Source organism: Mobula birostris, chromosome 7, assembly GCF_030028105.1.
Source record: "Mobula birostris isolate sMobBir1 chromosome 7, sMobBir1.hap1, whole genome shotgun sequence".
NCBI lineage: Eukaryota > Metazoa > Chordata > Chondrichthyes > Myliobatiformes > Myliobatidae > Mobula > Mobula birostris.
In genome coordinates this window covers 23,114,919-23,131,617 of record NC_092376.1, presented here as the reverse complement: position 1 = coordinate 23,131,617, position 16,699 = coordinate 23,114,919, and the positions used below count along the sequence as shown (strand labels likewise).

Genomic DNA, 16,699 nt, shown 5'->3' with positions numbered 1-16,699 from the left:
ATTTTACACAGAGTAGTGGTGCTGGAATTTGCTGCCAGGGGTGGTGGTGGAGGCACATAATGACAGAGGCTTTTAGGAGGCTCTTACACATGAGGCTTGAGGTTCCTTAAGGTTGTTATAGCCAGAGGTGGCAATGGGGATAAGTTCCCACTACCTATTAAATCTTCCCAATGGCGTGCGCCACAAATAGCCTCTGACAACCAAGTCCAGCTTGTGTCCTTCCTGTGTGGCTTAGCTACTAAGCCCCTGGAAGTTTCTACTGACAGGAGAAGGGGCAAAGGCAGATTACTCGTGCCTTAAAACCAGTCGCCTCAGGCAGACGGGGCTCATCAGCAGTGGTTGGAAGCTCATCTAGAAGGCAAGCTGATCTCAAACCTCCACTGCATTGCGGCTATACACGATCATGTGTAAGGCTTTGGGAGTAAACCTCAAGGGAAAAATCTGGAGCTGGTGTTCCTAAGGCAGTCCTATGTTGATTTCAACATAAGCTGGCAACTCTTGCAATGCTGCTGGTGCCAAACTGTATCGGTCCCTGCCGTACCTTTGGGTTCATCAGTTGTGTGGAGAGGGGCCTACTTGCTACATGGGCAACAACTTGCTCTCCATATTGTACAGCTCTGGTTTGTGGATCTCAACAGCTACGGTGCAGTATCCATGGTCAACCTTGACCAACTGTGGCAAGTACTTGAAGAGGCCGTTGATATGCAGGGAACAGAGGAATATGCATCAAGTCATTAAGTGCCATTAGCTTAATTAGGTCAGTACAACATTGTGGGCCAAAGGACCTTCTCCTGGGCTTCATTGTTCTACGTTCTGCAGTTTTTTGTTAATGGCTTCTGGAAGCTTTTATTCCTCTGTAATGAATTTTGGGCATTGGAAGTAACAGAAATGCTGAGTGGTCAGTAGGGTGAAAAGTTATGTTCCCGCATGGGTTTGAGGGGCGGCAATTTTGTTTTCCTTTGAGACCCAAGAGTGATGTGCTTTCATGAAATAGAAAAAATATAGATGATAAAATTTGAATAATTTTCTTGGGGGCTATTCATTTGTGAATTAATGTTGTAGGCAAGTAAATTCATATTATTCAGTTTAATCATTCCTCACTCTAGACAGTACAATTAATTTTCATGGTACAGTACCGCAAATTGAAATGGTTCAGAGTTATTAAAAGGAGCTATGGATCTGTAGATCTGGCAAGATTAATAATAAGCTTGTCTGGAAAGATATTTGAAGCGTCTGTTGAATGGGAAGCATACAGTGTCTGGCTTTATAGGGTGGAAATATATATTTTTTCAAATTTTACTTTGAAAGTTAACAAAGAACTTAGTAATGAAATGTAAGGCCTTACGTCCAATGGAACGTTGGGTAAAGTATCAATAAGATTGAAAGAGTACAGAGAAAATTTACAAAGATGTTGCCAGGACCTGAAGACCTGAGTTATAGGGAAGTGACGAATAGGTTGGGACTTTGTTCCATAGAGTATAGAGGAATGAGGGGAGATTGGTTGGAGATATACAAAATTATGAGGGGTATAGATAGCGTAAATGTAAGCAGGCTTTTTCCACTGAGATTGGGTGAGACTAGAACTAGGGGTCATTGGTTAAAGGGTGAAAGGTGAAATATTTAAGGAGAACTTCTTCACTCAGAGGGTGGTGGGAGTGTGGGGCGAGCTGCCAGCAGAAGTGGTTGATATGGGTTCAGTTTCATCATTGAAGTCAAGTTTGGATAGGTACATGGACAGTTGGAGTATGGAGGGCTGCAGTCCAGGTGCATGTCGATGGGACCAGGCAGAATAATAGTTCAGTACAGACTAGATGGACCAAAGGCCTGCTTCTGTGCTGTAGTGTTCAATGACCCAAAGATTCAAATCAGATCGACTAATAAATCGTAACTTAAAATTGATACCGTGGTATGGCTTGACTTGCATCCGGAAGACAAAGGATATTGCATATGCCACCACAGCATTGTGAGAATTTAAATGAAATAAATAATGAAAATAACGACTTGCTATGAGTAATTGAGAGTGTAAAACTAGTGGATTGTTAGTCTAACCCCTGGGAAAGGAAATATGTTGTCCTTACATGATAGTTCAAGGTGATTTCAGATCCAGTTAATTTTTGACTGCTTTGTAAAATAGACTAATGACACTTGAGTTCCTCCAGCGTGTTGCTCTGATCCCAGCATCTGCGGAGTATTTTGTGTTAATGACACCTGGGTACTCCAGGATCACAGCCCAGTCTTAGCACAAAGAAGGACAAAGGAAGCAAGAACATACAAACACTACTGCCTACAAGTTCCCCTACAATGCATACACCCTTCTCCTTTGTCACTGTATGCAAACCCTGGTACACATGGTGAGCGCACTTTTATCAGAGGAATTGGTCCAGGTTTATTTATCACATGTGCACCAAAACGTCCAGTGAACTGCCTCATTTGCATTAACAACCAACATACCAGTGATGTGCTGGGAGCTGACCACAAGTATCGCCACGCATTCCAGCACCAACAGCAAAACAAGCCCTTCCTTTATACACACACACACATAATCCAGGAATGGCCACCTCCAGGCCTCCAATCCTTCACTCTCTGACATCAGCCTTCAAACACCAGACCCCTCCTCGGACTGCAGTGGGTGAAGAAGTTGTCCCACCACCATCCTCTCAAGCACAGCCGATAGACAATAAATACTGGCCTTGCCCATGATGCCCAGGTCCCAGAAATTAAATTTGTAAAAGATTCAGCTGAAAGACAGTCACAGATGGTTAATAAATGTTCACACCTTGTAAACGTATTCTTTTATTTATTAAGTTTTCAGGCTCTGGGAATTTATTGCAGGCAGCACATAACGCAGTTTTTAACATAATGCTTTGTACTGCAAGCTGTAAGATTGAGTTCAATTCCCACCACTTTCTGTAAGGAGTTTGAACATTCTTCCCATGACCACATGGGTTATCTTCGGCTGCTCCAGTTTCCTCCCGCGTTTCAAAGATGTTCAAACTAAATTTACTATCAAAGTACATATATGTCACCCTGTGCTACCCTGAGATTCATTTTCTTCCATGCTTGCACAGTAAACATAAAGAAACAAGACTGAATCAATAAAAAACTATACACCAAAAAGATGAACACTGATGTGCAGAAGACAACAAATTATGCAAGTACAAGAAAAAATGATAAATAAATATTTCAAAAACTCATAAATAACTAGACATAAAAATAAATAATCCTGAGAAGGTGAGTTGTGAAGTGAGTCCATAGGCTGTGGAATCAGTTCAGTGTTGGGATGAGTGAAGTGCCAAGTTGACACCAGAAGCATGGTAACACTTGTGGGCTCCCCCCGCCCCGAACATCGTGAACTGAAGAAACGCATGTCACTGTATGTTTCAATGTACATGTGACAAATAAAACTAATCTTTAACCTCAATGCCCTTCCATAAGTGCCCTTGAGAAGTAGTTGGCAAGCTGCCATTTTGACCTTTCTGATGAAGGTACTCGCATTGTGCTGCCGAGACAGGAGTCACAGGACTCGGACTCAGTCACAATGAATGAATGGTTGCTGAACTTCGAGGGAGTAAAGAAAACAAGATTTTTTTTTCCCCACAGTTGGATAGCCTCTCATGGTTGTATTTCACATCTAATGAGGGGAGTGATTTGTTCAGGTACCAGGGATTTTCATCGTGGAACTGAACTTGTAATAGGTTCCCAAGACAAGGACAGTTTAATTACAGGACAAGAACTGAGCAAGTTCCATCTGAGTACATACTCATCTCAAAGTTCAAAGTAAATTTATTATCAAAGTATGTATATCTCACTAGAGTCATTGAGAAGTACAGCACAGAAACAGGCCCTTCAGCACATCTACTACATGCCGAACATTTAAACTGCCTACTCCCATTGACCTGCACTGGGACGACAGCTAACCATACCCCTACCGTCCACGGACCTGTTCAAACTTCTCTTAAACATTGAAATCACGCTCCAATGTACCACTTACACTGGCAGCTCGTTCCACACTCTCATGACCCTCTGAGTGAAGAAGTTTCCTCATACGTTCCCCTTAAACGTTATACCTTTCACCCTTAAGCCATGACTTCTGGTTGTAGTCCCACCCAACCTCAGTGGAAAACGGCTGCGTGCATTTATCCTATCTGTACCCCTCATAATTTTGTATACCCCAATCAAAACTCCCCCTAATCTTCTACATTGCAAGAAATAAAGTCCTAACCTATCCAATCTTTCCTGATAACTCAGGCAACATCCTCCACTCCTAGCAACATCCTTAGAAATTTTCTCGGTACTCTTTAAACTTTATTTACATCTTTCTTGTAGGTAGATGACCAAAACTAGACATAATACTCCAAATCAGGCCTCCTTAACATCTTATATTAATTCAGCATAACATCCCATCTCCTGTACTCAGTATTTGATTTATGAAGACCAGTGTGTTAAAAGCTTTCTTTACAACTATATCTACCTGTCAGATTTATTTTCATTACCAATACCACCCAGAGATTAATTTTCTTGTGGGTATTCATGGTAGAACAAAGAAATACAATATCATCAATGAAAACCTACACACAGTCTGGAAGCAATCAATGTGCAAAAAAGACTATCTGTGCAAATTTTTATAAAGTAAATAAATAAGATGAAGATGAGTTGTAGAGTTCTTGACAGCGAGTCCATAGGTTGTGGAATCAGTTCAGTGTTGAGGTGAGTGAGTTATCTTCACTGGTTCAGGAGCCTGATGGTGATAATTGTTTGGGTTCCTGGTGGTGTGGGACTTAAGGCTCACCAGCCATTGCCCTTGGTTGGCCAGCTTAATTATTAATGACTTCAGGCGAAGCTCTGGGTACTTTCTTCACCCTCTACCAAGTTACCGGGTGCCAAGTACATGCTGCTCTTCTTCCTGGGCAAGACTTCCAATCATCTCCAACTCTGTCCCCAAGTGTCTTGGTGTGTCATTTATTCTTAGTACCTTAAGCACTTTAAATGAGAGGATCGCTCAAGCTTCTTGCTCTATTTTTAGTACAGTAAGTAGAGGAATGGACAAATCCGTTCTTTGGAGAGGCTACTGATTAACCTATGGGAGGAAATTACAGCAGGAGCACATGATGAGTCATGAAATGGATGGTAGCGATGTACAAGGACAGAACTAGATAAGGCAATTAGAGTCAGAGGAGTGAATGGAAAATTGAAGTGAGGGTTGGGGTCTCCCCTTCGTATGAAGGTGGGGAGAAATTTATCTGTTCTGAAAGGTATCAGATTCAGAATGAGTTTTATTTATCACATGTACTGACAGTACTGTGCAAAAGGGTGCCCAAGGCTTTTGCATAGTACTGTCTTTGTCAACGTGGAACAGACAGCGTGTTTGTAAATCTGGCAGGAGCAACGGATATTAGGACTGGCGAGACGGGTGGCCAAGAAGAAGTGCCAGGGCAAAGTCGTTTGATTCCAAACAATTGGTTTATTGATCATTACAGAATGTCTCTCTGGTGCTTCCCGCGTCCTCCCCCCTCCCGTTTTACAAACCATGATTCCCCTCTGCCTGTCCTCTTCCCGTTCTCAGTCCACAATAGACCCACATCAGAATCAGGTTTATCATCACTCACATATGTCAAGAATTTTTTACCACAGTGGTATAGTGCAATACGTAAAACTACATCAGTACACTTATGTGTCTAAGACGTGCACAGTACTGTATGTCAAAGCAGACTGTAACGTATGTAGTTTGCATTAACAACCAACACAACCTAGGGGTATGTTGGGAACAGCCCACAAGTGTTGCCACACAATTCTGGTGCCAACGTAGCATGCCCACAATGCTTGGCAGAGCAACACAGAACACACCAAGTAACAAAACAACAAAAACAAAACAAGCCCCTTTCCTCCCTCCCACAAACATGGACAGTCCTCCAACTCCAGGCAGGCTGGAAGAGGGATGCAATCAGAACTGAAATGATAGTGGAGGGAATGGCAGCATGGCAGGATACTCCTCTGAACCCTGAAATGTCCCTACATTTGCTTTCATAGAAACATAGAAAATAGGTGCAGGTGTAGGCCATTCGGCCCTTCGAGCCTGCACCACCATTCAGTATGATCATGGCTGATCATCCAACTCAGAACCCTGTACCAGCCTTCCCTCCATACCCTCTGATCCCTCTAGCCACAAGGGCCATATCTAACTCCCTCTTAAATATAGCCAATGAACTGGCCTCAACTGTTTCCTGTGGCAGAGAATTCCACAGATTCACCACTCTCTGTGTGAAGAAGTTTTTCCTAATCTCGGTCCTAAAAGGCTTCCCCTTTATCCTCAAACTGTGACCCCTCGTTCTGGACTTCCCCAACATCGGGAACAATCTTCCTGCATCTAGCCTGTCCAATCCCTTTAGGATTTTATACTTTTCAATCAGATCCCCCCTCAATCTTCTAAATTCCAATGAGTATAAGCCTAGTTCATCCAGTCTTTCATCATATGAAAGTCCTGCCATCCCAGGAATCAACCTGGTGAACCTTCTTTGTACTCCCTCTATGGCAAGAATGTCTTTCCTCAGATAAGGGGACCAAAACTGCACACAATACTCCAGGTGTGGTCTCACCAAGGCCGTGTACAACTGCAGTAGTACCTCCCTGCTCCTGTACTCGAATCCTCTTGCTATAAATGCCAGCATACCATTCGCCTTTTTCACTGCCTGCTGTACCTACATGCCCACTTTCAATGACTGGTGTATAATGACACCCGGGTCTCGTTGCACCTTCCCTTTTCCTAATCGGCCACCATTCAGATAATAATGTTTTCCTGTTTTTGCCACCAAAGTGGACAACTTCACATTTATCCACATTAAATTGCATCTGCCATGAATTTGCCCCCTCATCTAACCTATCCAAGTCACCCTGCATCCTTTTAGCATCCTCCTCATAGCTAGCACTGCTGCCCAGCTTCGTGTCATCCGCAGACTTGGAGATGCTGCATTTAATTCCCTCATCCAAGTCATTAATATATATCGTAAACAACTGGGATCCCAGCACTGAGCCTTGCGGTACCCCACTAGTCACCGCCTGCCATTCTGAAAAGGTCCCATTTATTCCCACTCTTTGCTTCCTGTCTGCCAACCAATTCTCTATCCACATCAATACCTTACCCCCAATACCATGTGCTTTAAGTTTGTACACTAATCTCCCGTGTGGGACCTTGTCAAAAGCCTTTTGAAAATCCAAATATACCACATCCACTGGTTCTCCCCTATCCACCCTACTAGTTACGTCCTCAAAAATTTCTATGAGATTCGTCAGACATGATTTTCCTTTCACAAGTCCATGCTGACTTTGTCCGATCATTTCACCGCTTTCCAAATGTGCTGTTATCACATCTTTGATAACTGACTCTAGCAGTTTCCCCACCACCGATGTTAGGCTAACCGGTCTATAATCCCCCGGTTTCTCTCTCCCTCCTTTTTTAAAAAGTGGGATTACATTAGCCACCTTCCGATCCTCAGGAACTAGTCCAGAATCTAAAGAGTTTTGAAAAATTATCACTAATACATCCACTATTTCTTGGGCTACTTCCTTAAGCACTCTAGGATGCAGACCATCTGGCCCTGGGGATTTATCTGCCTTTAATCCCTTCAATTTACCTAACACCACTTCCCTACTAACATGTATTTCCCTCAGTTCCTCCATTTCACTTTCAAAAGGAAAGTAAGGGGAGATTTGATAGAAGTACATAAAATTATGAATGATATGGACAGGGCTTTTCCACTGAGTTTGCATGAGACTAGAACTAGGGGTCATGGGTTAAGGATGAAAGGTGAAATGTTGAAGGAGAACATGACGAGGTCTTCTTCACTCAAAGGGTGGTGAGAGTGTGGAACGAGTTGCTCTCAAAAGCCCATGGGTGCATGGAGGGAGGGATATGGAGGGCTACAGTCTGGGTGCAGGTCAATGAGACTAGGCCGAATACGTATTATTTCGGCACAGGCTGGATGGGCCAAAGTGCCTGTCGCTATGCTGTAGTGCTCCATGACCCAATCCTTTCCTGCATTACTAACAGGTGTAGGGGAGAATAGGGGGCCAGGGATAAAAGGGCCTGAGGAAGACAGCAGGGAATATGTCAAGAAAGGTGAAGAGATGAAGCCAGAATTCAGAGGAAAAGCTGCAGATGTAAGCAGGACAGGAGGTGAATGCTGTGGCAAAGTGATGCTAAGATGAAGAGAAGGAAGGGCTCATTCCCCAACTCAAATGTTCCCCGTCCCTTGTGTGTTTGAAGACCTGTCACCAGCTGAGCAATTTATCCAATGGGGGAAGTTGGTTTAGGATCAGTCCAGAGAAGGTTCATGAGAATGATCCCAGAATTTTTATTAATGTATAAGGAGCATTTGATGGCTCTGGGCCTATACCCACTGGAGATTAGAAGAATGTGTGGGGAATCTCATGGAAGCCCGGTGAGTACTGAAAGGTCTGGATAGAGAGGATGTTTCCTATAGTGGAGGAGTTCAGGGTCAGAGGGCACAGCCTCAGAATAGAGGGACATCCCTTTAGAACAGGGATTGGGAGGAGTTTCTTCAGTCAGGTGGTGGTGAGTCTGAGGAATTCATCACCAAAGTTGGCTGTGGCAATCAATTCATTGAATATATTTAATGTAGAGGCTGATGGGCTCTTGATTTGTAAGGGCATTAAAGATGAGAGCAGGAGAATGGAATACAGAGTGAAAAGAAATTGGCCATGATGGAATGGAGGAACAGACTCAATGGGCCAAATGGCCTAATTCTGCTCCTATGTCTTATGGCCTTGTGGATTGCTGTTTCTCAACCTGCGGGAATTGTAATGGGCTGAACAAACTCCATCAGTTTACTGTAATTCAAGATCTCACAGATATCAGGTTCAGTCCCACAGTTAGATTCCTGGCTATGAAATATCATACTTTGGAGGAGAAAGAGGAAAGTGGGTCAAAAGCAAAATAAAAATATTGACAGCAAAAGAAAGGAAATGCAAGAAAGATCAGGCACAGAGTTGCACATCACCCCACTTCATGGAGGAATAGTAAAGCAGAGAGGGAAAAATGAGAAAGAAAGAAGAGTGGAAGAAGAGGTGAGAAGGAAAAAAAGGTGGCCTCATCTGCCTACATTTGCCCCACGACCCACTAAACCAACCCTCTCCATGGACTTATCTAGATGGCTTTTAAAATTTACTCATGTGCTAATTCTTAACTACTCAATCAATGCTCCTTCCAAATACACACCTCCCTTTGCATGAAGAAGCTGCCTGATGTTCCTTTTTAAAGTCTTGCCTCTGATCTTAAATCTGTGTCCTCTTGTTTTCCATACCACCTCCCTGGAGAAAGGACTACGTGCTTTCATGCACACAGACTTCCAAAATCTATGCCCCTCTTGACATTATATACCTCGATCAGGCCACCCTCGATCTCCACATTAGAGGAAATAGACTACACAATCTTTCCTTGTAACTCAAGGCCCCAAGTCCAGGTAACATCTTGCTACACTTACTCTAGTGTAATAACATCTTCTCTGTAACAAAACTGTACACAGTACTCCCAAGTATGGTCTTACCAACATCTTCTATCAGAATCAGGTTTATTATCACCAGCATGTGACGTGAAATTTGTTAACTTAGCAGCAGCAGCTCAATGCAATACATAATATAGAAGGAAAAAAATAAATATATAAAAATAATAATAATAAATAAGTACGAGGGGTGAATGATAAGTTCATGGCCTAAGGTAGAAGGAGTCAATTTTAGAAAACCTAGCACATTTATTTTCCAATGTGGTCCCCTCCTACATTTACACACTTAGTTCAGCGGTTGTGGAGCGTATAGATCATGGGCCTCCAGAAAGTATCCACAGCAGGGGTGATTAATAAGTTTGTCGCCTAAGGTAGAAGGAGAAGAGATATTAACTTCAAACTTTCTGCATAATCACTGAAAGAGTTGAATTGCATGTGCATGTAACGAGGGCTGTATAACTCATCTCCTTCTACCTTAGGCCATGAACTAATCAATCACCCCTGCTGTGGACACTTTCTGGTGGTCCAAGATCCGTATGCTCCACGACTGCTGCACTAAGTCTGTAAATGTAGGAGGGGACAATGTTGAAAAATAAATGTGCTAGGTTTTCTAAAATTGACTTCTACTACCTTAGGCCATGAACTTATCAATCACGCCTCATAAATCAATACCAGTATACGTATATTGAATAGATGTAAAAACATGCAAAAAGACAGAAATACTATATTAAAAAAATGAGGTAGCGTCCAATGGTTCAATGTCCATTTAGGAATCGGATGGCAGAGGGGAAGAATCTGTTCTGGAATCACTGAGTGTGTGCTTTCAGGCTTCTGTACCTCCTACCTGATGGTAACAGTGAGAAAAGGGCATGCCCTGGGTGCTGGAGGACTTAATAATGGATGCTGCCTTTCTGAGACACCGCTCCCTGAAGTTGTCCTGGGTACCTTGTAGGCTAGCACCCAAGATGGAGCTGACTAGATTTACAACCCTCTTTTGGTCCTGTGCAGTAGCCCCCTTCCACCACGCCCCCCCCCGCCGTATCAGACAGTGATGCAAATGCAGTGATATATTGCATATAAATGCAACATAAGTATACATAGTCCTCTGAGTGACAAAGGCCAGTGTGCCAAATGCTTTCTTCATCAGCTTTTCTAACTGTGATGCTGCTTTCAGTGTATTCTGCATTGCACTCCTAGGTCCCTCTGTTCCATAACCCTCCACAGGGCCCTACCATTTACTGTAAAAGATCAGACACTGGGTCTGATCTCCCAAAATGCAAAACCGCAGATCTGTCTGGATTGAAAGCCGTTTGTCAATCCTCAACCCACATCCTTGGAAGTCATAGATTCAAAACCATCAGAACCAATCAAAGCCTTGAGATTAATGGAGAAATTAGTAATCAGCACTTTGAGCTCAGGGGTAAGTAGAGGGCAAACTAATGCCACTGCTGCTCCTGATGCAATTTGCAACACTGACAAACAGCTGAGAACTTTTGTACATAAAGTTCAAAGTAATGAGTTGTAATACACAGGGAACTACAGACATGTTCCTGTAAATATCAAACTAGTGGTAATTAGTCTTCTTTCTTTAGTGGGACCTTATTGTGTGCAAATTGGCTCCCTTGTGTCCTACCTTTCATTAGTGACTACAACCTCCAAAATTATAAATTGACTGTAAAGTGGATTAAGGTGTGGTGAAGGTCGTAAATGCAAGTTTTCTTCTTCCACTTAGGTAATAGCTGCTCACATTATCAATGTGAACAATTAATCTCTGTAAACTTGCCAATTAAATAGGCAAGAGACTGGTTATTTCCAGTTTCCAGTTATCTCTTGTCTAGATAATGGTTTGATCAAACCACAGGAGGCAGCCAATAAAACCTGCCAGGCAATTCAAGGGTTGACAGTAATTATTTTGTAAGATCATATGGATAGGATTGTTATGATGCATTGTTGCAAGGGAGCAGAATTTGTTTCAAGATTATGACAGAAATAACGCAGGCCTGCAAGTGATTACAAGGCAGAAATTTCATCAATGGATTGAAAAAGTGAATGGAAGTTGAGACATCTAAACCATGCAGTTACGTCAAACTTGAACTCTGTCCCAGATATTCAATCAGCAGCCACTTCATTGGGTATTTCCTGTACCTACTAAAGTGTTAACTAGATATATGTTCATAGTCTTTTGCTGGTGTGGCCCATCTACTTTGTGGTTCAACGTGTTGAGTACTTCGAGATGTTCTTCTGCACACCACTGATATAACGAACATGAGAAAATCTGCAGATGCTAGAAATCTAAGCGACACACACAAAATGCTGGGGGAGCTCATCAGGTCAGGCAGCACCTATGGAAAAGAATAAACTGGCAATGTCTCGGGCCAAGGCCCTTCATCAGGTCTTGATGAAGAATCTCGACCTGAAATGTCGACTGATGTAACATGTGGTTCTTTGAGTTACTGTCGCCTTCCTGTCAGCTTGAACCAGTCTGGCCATTCTCCTCTGACTCCCTCATTAACAAAGCATTTCTCACCCACAGAACTGCTGCTCACTGGATGGTTTTGGTTTTTTGTACCATTCTCTGTAAGCTCCAGAACAGAGGTCCCCAACCGCAGATCCCTCAGTTAATGGTAGGTGTTCAAGGCATAAAATAGTTTGGGAACCCCCTGCTCTAGAGGTTATTGTGCCTGAAAATCCCAAGAGATCAGCATTTTCTGAGATACTCAAGCCATTCCGTCTGGCACCAAGAAATTGATCCATGGTTAAAGTCACTTAGATCACATTTCTTCCCCATTCTGATTAGGTCCTGATGAAGGATCTCAGCCTGAAGTGTGGACTTCTTTTTTCCTTTCCATAGATGCTGCCTCACCTGCTATGTTCCTCCAGCATTTTGTATGTGTTCCCTATTCTGATATTTGGTCTCAACAAGAGCTGAATATCTTGACCATGTTCATATGCTTTTATCCATTGAGTAGCTGCCACATGAATGGCTGATGATATTTTTGCATTAGGTGTACCTAATAAAGAAGCCTCTTTTCCCTCTGAATGATTCTCTTAGTTGCTTTCTGTAGGTTTTTAAAAGATTCCCAATCCTCTATTTTCCCCACTAATTTTTGTTTTGTTGTATGCCCTCTCTTTTGCTTTTACATTAGCTTTGACTTCCCTTAATAGCCACAGTCATTATATTTTGCCATTTGAGTATTTCTTTGTTTTTGGAATACATCTGTTCATGTTTCCCAGAAACTCAAGCCATTGCTGCTCTGCTGTCATCCCTGCCGGCATCTCCTGCCAATTTACTTCGGCTAACTTCTCTCTCATACCATTGTAATTTCATTTACTCTACATCAGACTTTACTTTCTCACCATCAAATTTCAAGTTGAACTCAATTGTATTGTGATCACTGACTCCTAAGGGTCCCTTTACCTTAAACTCCTTAATTGCCTCCGGTTCATTACATAACACCCAATCTAGCATAGCTGATCCCCTATTTGGCTCAATGACAAACTGCTCTAAAAAGCCATCTTGTAGGCATTCAACAAATTTACTCTCTTGAGATCCATTACCAACCTGATTTTTGCTAATCTACCTACATGTTAAAATCTCCCATGACTATCATAACATTGCCCTTTTGAGCAGCTTTTTCTACCTTTTTTATTTCCTGATGTAATCTGTAGTCCACATCCCAGCTGCTGTTTGGAGGCCTGTATATAAGTGCCATTAGGGTCTTTTTACCCTCGCAGTTTCTTAACTCAACTCACAAGGGTTCAACATCTTCTGATCCTATGTCACATATTTCTAATGATTGGATGCCATAATATAGGCTATGCGCTGGAAGATTAATAGCAGGCAATGTATATATTACAAGTGTAACAGTGAAATAATCTGCAGTTAAATCTTGAAAATCTGTTCAGTGCACTCATTAAAATATACCACCAGAAATCTATGTTAGGCCAGCTTAACCCAAACAGGTCACATACAAGTCTGCTGGACCCCCTGCCTTCTCTATTATGCCATTATTTCATTATGCAATATAATGTTATCCTTTTAATTGCATTGGTTAATTTGAATTGGAAAATTAGGCTTTTATTTCCTAACTTGAATGAGAGTTTCAATAATTTATTCAATGCTTGTTCCAAGACAGATTAAAAGTGTTCACTTGGAACACCATGTGGAATTGGTGTGATAGTTACAAATGAAGGTTTCTGTTATGAGATTCCCTTTTACGGGCATGACTTTTGCCAGCTACAGGTCCACAAACACCCTCCAATAACACATGTTTTGTTTGGGTCTGGGCCAAGAGGTACTTCACCTATCCGTCACAGGTAAAGCTCTCTCTACCAGGACTGTTGTCACAGGAAAGCAGCATCTATCATCAAGGACCCACATCATCCACTCCATGCTTTCTTCTCGCTGCCGCCATTGGGAAGGATGTACAGGAGCCTTAGGTCCCACACCTCCAGATTCATGAGCAGACATTACCCTTTAACCATCAGGCTTCTGAACTGGCAGAGATAACTTCATTCACCTCAACTCTGAACTGAATTTACAACCTCCGGGCTCATCTTCAAGGACTCTAACACTCATGTTCTCAATATTATTTATTTACTTGTTTGTATTTGCAGTTTGTTATCTGTTGCATATTGGTTGTTCATCAGTATTTGCATGTAGCTTTTCATTGACTTTACTGCATTTCGCTGTTCTACTGTGAATACCTGGGAGAAAATGAATCTCAAAATAGTATATGGTGACGTATACGTACTTTGATAATAAAGTTACTTTGAACTTTGAATATATGTAAGACCAGGGATACCAATCAGAGTTGCTGTTCAGCAAGGTTATGGCTGATATTTTACCATTTATTCCCATATCCCTCAATTCCTTCTAATATTGAGAAATCTAGTAATCCTAGTTTTGAATGCAAAACCCCTGCTCTGGGATGAAGAACTCTATAAATGCATAATTGCTTATAGGAAGAAATGTCTCCTATTTTCAGCCCTAATAGGCCTACTCTGTATTTTAAGACCAGGATCCTCAGTTCAAAGTACCTCAGACAGAGGAAGTATCCTCCCTGCCTCTACCCTGATGATCTCTTGAAGAATTCTACTATATTTCAATGAAGACATCTCACAGTTGACCGAACTCAAGAGAACAGAGACCACTCACTTTCTCCTCATTTAGCAGACCTGGTATCCCAGGATCCAAACTACTGAATTATCACTTTGTACACTCTCAGTCGCAGATATGTTCTTTTTTTTGTACAGAGACTGGAATTAAACACTATAAACCACTTCAATTATTCTAATGTTATATGATACCCACATAGACATGCTTTTAATTACATATTTAATAGGAATGAGAACCAAGGTAAAACTTTCCCTTCTGGGGCAGTGAGTGCTCATTGCAAAAGACTTGTTACCAGTGTCCTGGCTGGGATTGACCAACATTTTACTCTGAATAACTCACCTCCCTATCAAACAATATAACTACTAAATTCGAAGGTCCCCATTTTCTGCTCCTTGACCCACACATGATTGGTAGTATTAAATTACTTGTATAAATTCTCTGCCAGTTTACATATAAACAAGTTCCATCTCATTCGCTTCCTCAAAGTAATTTGTATGCATCATTTCCACAAGTAATTGTTTCATAACTGCTTTATAACATTTTGTTAAAGGCAGAAGACATATTACTGGAGAGGTTCCTCAGAGATGCAGAAATACTTGAAGAGTGACTGATGGTACAACACATGTAGGAAACTTATTCATATTCCAAATTTCCAAACCTATTACTTTGCTGTAGAGTGTTCCAAGTCTGCTTGATCCAAACAAGATTAAGGAAACAGCTCTCTAGTCAGTTATTAATTTCTTTCCAATCTCACAATCTAGCTTCTCTTTCCAGAATTTAGATTATGAGGACACTCAGTCCTCATTTATTGTCATTTAGAAATGCATGCATTAAGAAATGATACATTGTTCCTCCAGTATGATATCACAGAAACACCCAGACAGACCAAGACTAAAACTGACAAAAACCACATAATTATAACATACAGTTACAACAGTGCAAAGCAATACCTTAATTTGATAAAGAGAAGATCATGGGCACGGTAAAAAAAAGTCTCAAAGTCCCGAGAGCCTCATCATTTCACGCAGACGGTAGAAGGGTGAAACTCTCCCTGCCATAAACCTCCAGCGCCGCAAACTTGCCAATGCAGCACCCTGGAAGCACCCGACCGCAGCCGACTCTCAGTCCGTCCGAAAACTTCGAGCATCCGACCAGCCCTCCACACTGAGCACTGAGCACCATCTCTGCCGAGCGCTTTGACCCCGCCCCAGACACCGAGCGACAAGCAAAGCCAAGGACTCGGGGCCTTCCCCTCCAGAGATTCTGGATCACACAGTAGCAACGGGAGTGGAACAGACATTTCAGAAGTTTCACCAGTTGTTCCTCCGTGCTCTCACGTCTGCCTCCATCAAATCAGGATTGTGCACGGCACTCTACTTGACCCTAATTTATTCATAACCAAAATCATTTTTCACAGTTTTGTAGCCCAGTTACAAGTCACAACTTTAATATGATCTATTGAGGGTGGAACATCTTCCTTTAGACAGGACCCAATGCAACTGCAATGGTGACTTTAAATACACATTTTGTTACTGTTGATTAAGGAATGGATGTGGATAGGAACATCTGGAAACACCTTCCAGCTACCTTAGGATTTTTAATATATTAATGAGGAATATGTCACTATTTCCTGCTGTTATTTTAAACATAAGGAGACAGAAATATAACTATCTCTCTTGTTCTCCATAGAGCAAGAGAATTATCATAAAAGAATACTGAACCAATTAGAATCTTTGTTCGGGGATACGAGAGAATGCAGATGTTCCAATCTGGAGCAACATGCAATGTTCTGGAGGAAGTCAGGCAGCATCTTTGGAGGAAAGTGGATTGTTGACCAGTCCTTATAAAGGGTCTTAACTGGAGATGTCAACTATCCATTTTCCTCCATAGATGCTGTTCGATCTGCTGAGTTCCTCCAGCACTTTATGTACAGGATCTCTACTAGTTACAAATCCTCCAACATGTGTGCATTTTCAGGACAACTGACTTCGAAACTACCTTCTTCACAACAGGCTTTCAACCCTCTACATTAAAGGCTTGCAGTAATTAAAAGTGACGTATCAGA

The 16,699-nt window shown here is 42.0% G+C and overlaps 1 protein-coding gene across 1 annotated transcript in view; it reads left to right on the top strand.

Moving 5' to 3' along the window:
- The window catches only part of gabra5 (gamma-aminobutyric acid type A receptor subunit alpha5), an 82,724-nt gene that overhangs the window by 31,899 nt on the left and 34,126 nt on the right, over positions 1–16,699 (top strand). The gene's annotated exons all lie outside the window — the stretch shown is intronic.